Raw genomic sequence first — 8943 nt, forward strand, 5'->3', positions numbered from 1 at the left:
CGGCCTCCCAAAGTGCAGGATTACAGGCTGAGCCGCCGAGCCGGCCTTCCTCTACCTTTATTTATAAAGATCGCAACTCCTCCTGACACAGACATGCGTTCCAAGGAGGAGCCCATTAAAAACAACACCAACAACAGAAATGGGAGTACAGCAGGGCCATATTAACATCAGTCTGTGTACCCCAGACTCGGGGATCCCTGGGAACATTTTCTCAGATATGACATCTCACCTCAAAGACAGGAAAAGAGACCTTGACCCAGAGGGGTCACCCACCCAGAGGCTGAAAGCACCACACTCATTCTTCGGCATCATCAAGCTGTCCAGTTTCAGAGACCATCTTGGAATAATGGGGTATCAGTGGAGGTGGATGGTGCCAGCTGGGGCCATAGATCATGTCTCCTTGTGGGGCACAGCACTCCCAGGGTCTGACCTCTTGAGAAATGCTCTCCTGGATGTCGTCAGCATCGTATGGATTCCCTTGATTAGCCTCCAACTCCAAGTCCCAGTTCTCATGAAAAAGATGGCCAGTCTGTCCCTTCTGACAGCTCCCAGGTAGGCACCTCTCCATTGGAACCCTCATCGTCCACAGCCAAACCTTCCTCTCCAGCATGGGCGCCCTCACCTTTGGTGGGACTGTCGTTAGGGCTGCTCTGCGCTCCACTGGCTAGTCGATCCGTGGCCTTTTTAGTCTCTCTCTCCTGGCCGGGGTGGTCCGCTGTGGCAAAGCCAGCTCCAGGCCAGGGGGGGCCGCCTCCCGTGCGCTCGGCGGCCCCCAGCGCCTGGGCCCCGGTGGCCTGAGGGTCCATGCCCGGCTGCCTGCGGCTCGGCGCCCTGGACGCCGCCTGGAAGCACAGACTTAAGCAAACACAGGGAGTTTGTTTCTTGTCTAATAATACCGACCATTCATCATTCTCTGTGTGTCAGGCATTGTGCTAAATGCCTGGGCTCATTTCCCCATGTATTCCTCATAACAGTCCTTTAAGATATTACCATTGACTTATGAATGAGAAAGCGAAGGCTCAAGAGTTAATGAACCTGTTGGAGGTCAAATAGCTGGTAAGTGATGAGCTGAGGTCAAACTGGGATCTCTGTGACTCCAGAGCCCTGGCCCTTAACTGACCTGCTGGGGTGGGCAGGGGCTTCAGAAGTCTTAGTCCTCTGGGAGTCAAGGGAGAGGCATTGAAAGGCCTCTGGGAAGTCGGGGAAACTGTCTGTGTACATAAACTACCGATTCTGCAGAGGCAAGCCTGGAACTATCCAGAACCACACAGTCCCAGAGCACTTTCTGTGTTGATGGAAGGTTCTCTACCTGTGCTGGCTGACATGATACCACTAGCCATCTGTGACCACTGAGTACTTGAAATGACTAAATTTTTTTTTTTTTTTTGGATTTGGGGTCTCACTCTGTTGCCCAGACTGCAGTGCAGTGGCCACTCCCAGCCACCGCAGCCTCGACCTGCTGGGCTCCGGCAATCCTTCCACCTCAGCTTTCCGAGTAGCCAGAATTACAGGCATGCGCTACCACGCCCGGCTGATTTTTTGACTTATTGTAGAGATGAGGTCTGGCCAAATTGCTCAGGCGGGTCTCGAACCCATGGGCTCAGGCAATCCACTCACCTCAGCCTCCCAAAGGTGCGGGATTACAGGCTGAGCCACCGAGCCCGGCTATGACTGAATTTTTAATTGTGTACATTCTAGTGAGTTGAAATTTAAATTTTAAAAAAATTGGCACTTGATTCAGTTACTGAAAATTTTTTATTTTGAACTTGCTATATAAAATTACTTTTTCAATTTTATGAAATCTAAAGACAGATCAATTATTTATAATGAGAATTTAGCATCTGAATTCAGATTTGCTGTAAGTGTAAAATACGCTGGTGTTCAAAATTTTTATGAAAAAAGAATGTAAAATAGCTCAACAATTTTTGATATATTAAATAGTGTATTAATTTCACCTGGTTTTCAGAAAAAAAATTAATATGACTACTAGGAACATTTTTTTTTTTCTTTTTTCTTTTCTTCTTTTTTGAGTTGGGGGTCTCACTCCATTGCCCAGGCTACTGGAGTGCAGTGACACACTTGTGGTTTATTGCAACCTCAATCTCCTGGACTCAGACAATCCTTCCACCTCATCCTCCCAAGTAGCTGGGACTTCAGGAGTGTGCCACCACATCTGGGTATTTTTTTTTTTTTAAAGCAAGATTTATTGAGAGGACAGAAAAGTTCCCATAGTGGGAGGGGAACTGAGCGGGTTGCCCTTTTTGATTTTTTTGTAGAGACAAGTTCTTGCTATGTTGCCCAGGCTGGTCTCAAACTCCTGGGATCTAGCAATCCTCTTGCCTCGGTCTCCTAAAGTGCCGGGATTACTGGTGTGAGCCACTGTGCCTGGCCCTTCAAGAGAATTTAATGATCTGCCACAAGGAGAACAGTTCGCTGACAGCCTCTAGCTGCAGCACCTTTGGGACCTGCTGTGGTATTTGAGCTAAGGCCATGCTAACTCCCAGCCCCCTACCCTATAGACCCCGGCCAATGACAAGGGTCTGCCCAGCACCTTCCTTTATATTTGGGAACTTGCTACCCAAACATTCAACCCCAACCATGGGGTTCAAACAGGAGCAATTCAAATGGTTTTATATGCTGACTCCCTCCCATGGCTAGAGTTGCACTGGCACAAGGATGGATACCCAAGCTAGGCCACCCATAGTCTTTCCCTGGATTTTTTTTTTAAACTATAACTGAGAAGAGAGTCTTTCCAATGGAAGAAGTTACAAGAGATAGACTCTTGGCCATGTGAGGAAACAGGAATGAAACCAACATACCCAGAAGCACAGAGATGAGAGGCAAAGAGAGCCTGCAGCATCTAAGCTTTGAGGTTCAGCTGTGCCCAGCTCTCCTGGGGTTTGATTGTTTCAGCCTTTATTCTATCGGGTAAGATAATCTGGTATGCTGCCAATAAACATTCTAATTGGAATCAGCTGTCTCTCACATGTGACCAAATAAGTCCTAACACACATTTAGAAGTGTCCTACACCTATTTTATATTAATAGGTAACACAGAATGAGTTGATGGTTTATTATGTTCTAGACAATGGGCTAAGCACTTATATGAATTCATTTAGTCCTCCTAGCAACACTATGAGTCTGCCTTCTCTCTATTAATTTCCCTAATTTACATGTAAAGAGACTGAGGCTATTTTATTTTAGAATCAAGAATACCATATGGCCTTATAATGGAGGCTCCAGAGAGCAGAGGCTTTGGAGATTTGCAATCTTGAGTGTTTTAGTTGCCAACTCAGTGATGACATCTCTGTTTTGTGGCATAAGCAAGCTGCAGGTGTCCTTCGACTCTTCAGGAGGGCCATTTTTAGGAATAAGGAGAGCAGTATTATACATAAGCAGAGCTAATAATTTCCTATCAATGCACATGTTGGAAGCTTAAACTGGGATTCACAGTTTGACAAATATGAGCACTTAAAGAGACAGAATATATAAATTGGGACAGTACTGGAAATCCAAGAAGTAAGAATGCTATGGGCTCCTGTAGACTCCTAGAAGGCCAAATACCTCCCTCATGGGGGCTGGAATCCCACAGCAGTGAGTCACTCCTTTTTGTGGAACATCCACACGACCTTTGCGCTCTTTTAAAATGAAACACTCTGGAGAGGTATACGTAAATATCAACCTCAAGGATGGGGGGGTGGGTAAGGATAGAGAGGAAGAATGGAGAAGCCTAAAGTAGTGAAAGATGAGGAAAGACCTTTCACCTGCAACCCCTCACCCCAACTGGAATATCTTAGTGCCAGGACTCTGCCTCTAAATCAAGAGGGTTCAACAGAAATATGATGCAAGCCACATATTTCATTAAAATGTTTCTAGTAGGCTGGTCGCAGTGGTTCATACCTATAATCCTAGCATTTTGACCTTGTCTCTACCAAAAATTTAAAAAATGAACTAGACATGGTAGTACACGCCTGTAGTTCCAGCTACTTGGGAGGCTGAGGCGGAAGGATTGCCTGAGACCAAGAGGTTGAGGCTGCAGTGAACCATGATCATGCCACCGCGCTCCAGCCTGGGCGACAGAGTGAGACTCTGACTCCAAAAAGAGAAAAAAGAAAATTATTTCTTGAAGGGAAACCTGAACAGCGCATCTGTCTGTGGTTGCAGCAATCCACCCCTTGTGCTACAGGGTCTCCTTATTTGCACAAATTCAGGGAGCAGTTCTTCCATTCTGAGGGTCTGAGTTTTGGCTACCATATCCTTCTCAAGCTGGCATTGCTGCACTTGTCCATTCCCAGTCACAATTCAACAATAAGAGTGCCAAGAGGCGCCCAAGTGGGCTCTTGTGTTCCCTACTTATTCCTCCCTGCCCCCAGTGCGTCCCTGGAGCCTCCAGTTGCCGGTAAGGGATGAGACCTTTCCTCTTCCTGCCTGCTGGCTCCTGGACACAAGGTTTCCAAAGTGCCCGGGTAGCAGCCATAGCTTGTAGTGCACTGTGTCCACTGGTTAGAGTGCACTCCCTTACCAGGCCCTTCAGCCATACAGAGTCCAGAGTCGCAGGGGTGGAAACAAAATCCTCCAGTGGGCCATTGGGCATGATAGGAAGTGGAGTCACTCCTGCTTCTGCTTCTTGGTTCCTAGGCACTTATTTTCTTCCTGCTGGGGACATAGCACCATATAGCGATCTCTGATCCAGTGCATATATACTGCATCCTGGAGGTGTGTCCTACCCTCAAGAGTCCTGCTTCCAAGATGACATTTCAATTGTGCCCTCAAGCAGGTCATTCTATTACTCCATCAGGTTGGCAGCTCTGAACACTGTAGTGAATCTGAGTCAGGGCCCCGTACCTCCACCTCCCTTGTTCAGAACTGGTGTCTTAGTTCAGGCTGCTATAAAAAAACACCACAGACTGGGTAGTTTATAAACAACAGATATTTATTTCTCACAGTTGTGGAGACTTGGATGTCCAAGATCAAGGCCCCAGCAGATTCGGTGTCTAGTGAGGGCCTATTTCTCATAGATGGTGCCTCCTAGCTGTGTCTTCACGCGGTGGAAGAGAGAAACAATCTCTCTCAGGCCTCTTTTATAAGGGCACTAATCTCATCCTTAAGGGCACTAATCCTAATGGATTAAGATTAGGCCCTAATTCATTAGGACCTAATCACCGCTCCAAAGCCCCACCTGCTCATGTCATTGCCTTGAGGGGTTAGGATATGAATTTGGGGGGAACACAAACATTCAGACCATAGCAACTGTGTCCCCTGGTCAGATGCTGTGTTGTGCAAGATTCCATGCTTATGGATCAAGCACTCTTGTGAACCCCTGGATGGTGATAATGGCTGCAGCTCTGAGGACAGGAAAAGAAAAGGCATATTCAAATAAAGGTCTATTCATCTGAGGATGAAACTCTGCCTCTTCCAGGAGAGAAGGGGCCCAATTAATCGTTATTGGTGGGATCTCCTCAAGGAACAGAGCCACATCAGTGGCTGAGCATTGGTCCCTGTTGCTGCTACGTTGGATATTTGGAGGCAGTGATAGCGAGGTCAGGTCTGATAAGTTGGAGCCTGTCTCTTTCAGTGTGGCCACTCCATTCATGTGCCCATTGTGCCAGTTCCAATGACAAAATCTGCAGCCATATATCGAGCTAACCCATCTGTAAAGCAAGCGTGAGCTTTTTCTTTCTCCTTCAGCTGTCCATACCTGTAGTTCCCTAGAGCCATAGGTGTGAGCTGAGGGAGGGGTGCTAGCGCCCTCATCAGGCTCAGCATTCCCCCAGTCAAGTTATGCCAAGATCAGCCTGAATTATCATCTTGGCAGCGAGGAAAGGAGGTGGGCATAACTTCTGAGGGGGGGTACCTGTTGTCTACGTGGAGAGTGGTCTCTGCATTGTCTTCCTGTACAAGGAGGGCTAGACCACCCTTGCAGATTCTGGAGGTACAGGGAAGTTTACAGAGATGCCATCTTTGAGGGTCCCGCCCAGATTTTCCCATCTCGTGTTTCAGGACCCCAGGTTTTTTCAACCAGTGCATAACAGAGTATTTATTCAACCATGTGGTGGGTTCTTTGACCCTATCAGATCCAGAGTTTGTTTCTTCGTTGTGCTGACTCTTCACCCCTCTGCATCTCATCTCACACTTAGTCTTAACTATTTTTTAACTGTGTTGTTTGCAATGATCCCTCTGTAGAATGTCAGGGCAACTTTTTAACCACGGTCCGTGTGTGTGTTGTCTCCCCTTCCCCTTGACCCCTATGCTTTTTAAAGGTTCAACTCATATCGCCAGCCAGCATATTCTCCACTGGGATCACAACTGGTGATATTTTTAGCGGCTGGGCTAGCCCTTGTGACTGGGACTATCCCTGCCCACAAATCTCTTGAAACGGGATTCTCCTTGCCAGCCAGGAGGCATGTGGTCCAGTCCCCAAACTGCACTTGTTTCAGACTGCTGTCTTAATCAACTGTGTTGATTTAGTCCTATGGGAAGCAGACATCAAGGCCAAATTAGAAGTACAAGAGATTTGTTGTAGACAATACCTGTTAAAGGGCAAAAGGAGAAATAATTGGGAGTAGTCAGGGAAACCCTTTAGGCCATGTGCCAGTCTGACCCATGTGTAAAAGGAGAGCAGAAAGAAGGAGGAGTAGAAGAGCCTCAGACTGGGGTGTAGGTCTGAGAAAATGCTAGAGAGGACTCATGTTGGGCAGAAATGCCCAGGCCCTTGTACCTACGCTGTGCCCAGTCACCAGCTAGGAGCTTCCTGGGAAGAAAATGGCCACAATGTGTAGTGACTGAAAGGAGGCAGAAGAGGGCTTCTGGGGTTTTTGTAATGGTCTATTTCTTAATTTGAGTTTCATGTGTATGCATTTTAATATGCATACATATTATGCTTACATATTATGCATATAGACATACAGTATACGTGCATTTTATAAATTTTTGTCAAGCTCATTTTTGATTTGTGAACTTCTATGTATGTATTCTAGATTTCAATTTTTTAAAAAGTCACAGGTCTCTGCCTTTGGCCTCTAAATAACCTTAATAAAGAACCTTAATTAGTATTTTGAAACTCAAACCCTAGGTGGAGATAGTCTCATACTCAAAGAGCAATTTGGTGATATACCCAGAAAGCCTTAGAAACATAGAAACCAATTTCTAGGAATTCATTCTATGGAAAAGTCTATATAGACTATGTATAAAGTCTTGAGTACAAAGATGTTCATCATTACACTATTTATGGTAGTGAACATTTGCAGACAACCTAAATTTCCATTAGTGTAGAACCCAACAGCATAAATTATGATGTGCCATACAATGGAATATAATGAAATAGTCTAAAAATCATGAAAATCTACATTTAATGGCATGAGAGTATGTTCATGCTGCAGCATTAGTCGATGAAAAGAAAGTGGCACAAAAACATGTTTATTATGACCAATTTTACCAAATCTGTAATAAAAGCATATTTTTATAGTTAGAAAATGATTATTTCACAATCAATATAGTGATTATCTTTAGACAGTGTTTTGAAACTGAGTATCCATGTCATCATATTTTTAATGTAATTTCTAAGTTTTTTGGGTTTTTTTTGAGTTGGAGTCTCACTCTGTCACCCAGACTGGAGTGCGGTGGCAGCTCCCGGCCACCGCAGCCTCGACCTGCTGGGCTCCGGTGATCCTTCCACCTCAGCCTTCCCGGTAGCTGGAACTACAGGCATGCGCTGCCACGCCCAGCTGATTTTTTGATTTATTGTAGAGATGAGGTCTCGCTGCCCAGGCGGGTCTCGAACCCACGGGCTCAGGCAATCCACTCACCTCAGCCTCCCAAAGGTGCGGGATTACAGGCTGAGCCACCGAGCCCGGCTAATTTCTAAGTCTGTTATGATAAAAAGTTAATACAGATGCCCCTCAGTTTATGATGAGATTATATCCCCGATAATCCCATCGTAGTTGAAGATGTACTTAAGACACCTCACCCATTGAACATCGTAGGTTATCCCAGCCTACCTGAAACGTGCCCAGGACACTTACATAAGCAAAATCATCTGGCAACAGACTACACGGTAGAGCAGCGGTTGTCTTCCCTCGTGCACGTGGCTGGCTGAGACTTGTGACTCCCTGGTGCTGGCCAGCATTGACAGAATATTCTACTGCAAATCGCTAGCCTGGTAAAAGGCCAAAATTCAGCATCTGAAGTGTGGTTTCTACTGAATGCAGACCATTATTGCACCACTGTAAAGTCAGAAAATCATAAGTCAAGTCACCATAAGCCGAGGACTGTCTTCTAGTTAGAAGCTCTTCCCCCAAAGCTATTTAAAAGCCTAAGAGAAGAATGTCCTTTATTTTGAATGTTTATCCTCTTCTTAGAGACATAAGACTTAGCCACACAGGGAATTAGAGAATTAGTCAATTTATAATAAACAGCCAGGTTATGAGTTCTTTTTGGGTAGGAAAGCAAAGTTTATTCATCTGTGAACACCCAGCTTCTTTCACCTTCCCCAGAATATGATATAGGAGTTTCCTATGTGTTAGTTGGCCAAAGAAGGAACGTATTGATGATAATACATTAAAGGAATAATAACAAAGGAAAAATGAATGCTGGAGTACAAGGGATTTGGGACCAGGGAGTATTATGGGCTGGCTACAGAACTGGCAATGATATTCACAATCGTGTTTCAGCTACCGTCTCCTCTTTCATGAGTTTCAGGCAGACATTTCAAACAGAAAACTTGATGTTGACACCCAGATGTTCCAAAGACAGCTGCAAAAAAATATGGTCAAATTTGAACTCATTTTTTCCACTAACCTATCCCTCCTTCTCCTTCTGCTAATGTCATCCATACCAGAATCTTGGAAGTCATCCTAGACTTTAGACTCTTCCCTCTGTCTTCACATTTAACTTGTTACTAAATCTTGTTATTTTATTTCTTCAATAGCTTTGGAATTTGACATT

General features: G+C 45.3%; 1 pseudogene; it reads right to left on the reverse strand.

Annotated features, from left to right (window-relative positions):
• Positions 1–295: 295 nt before the first annotated feature.
• LOC103257069 lies at positions 296–806 on the reverse strand (annotated as a pseudogene).
• Positions 807–8943: the final 8137 nt, after the last annotated feature.

Source organism: Carlito syrichta, unplaced genomic scaffold (genome assembly GCF_000164805.1).
Source record: "Carlito syrichta isolate Samal-C Ts95f unplaced genomic scaffold, Tarsius_syrichta-2.0.1 Scaffold301513, whole genome shotgun sequence".
Lineage (NCBI taxonomy): Eukaryota > Metazoa > Chordata > Mammalia > Primates > Tarsiidae > Carlito > Carlito syrichta.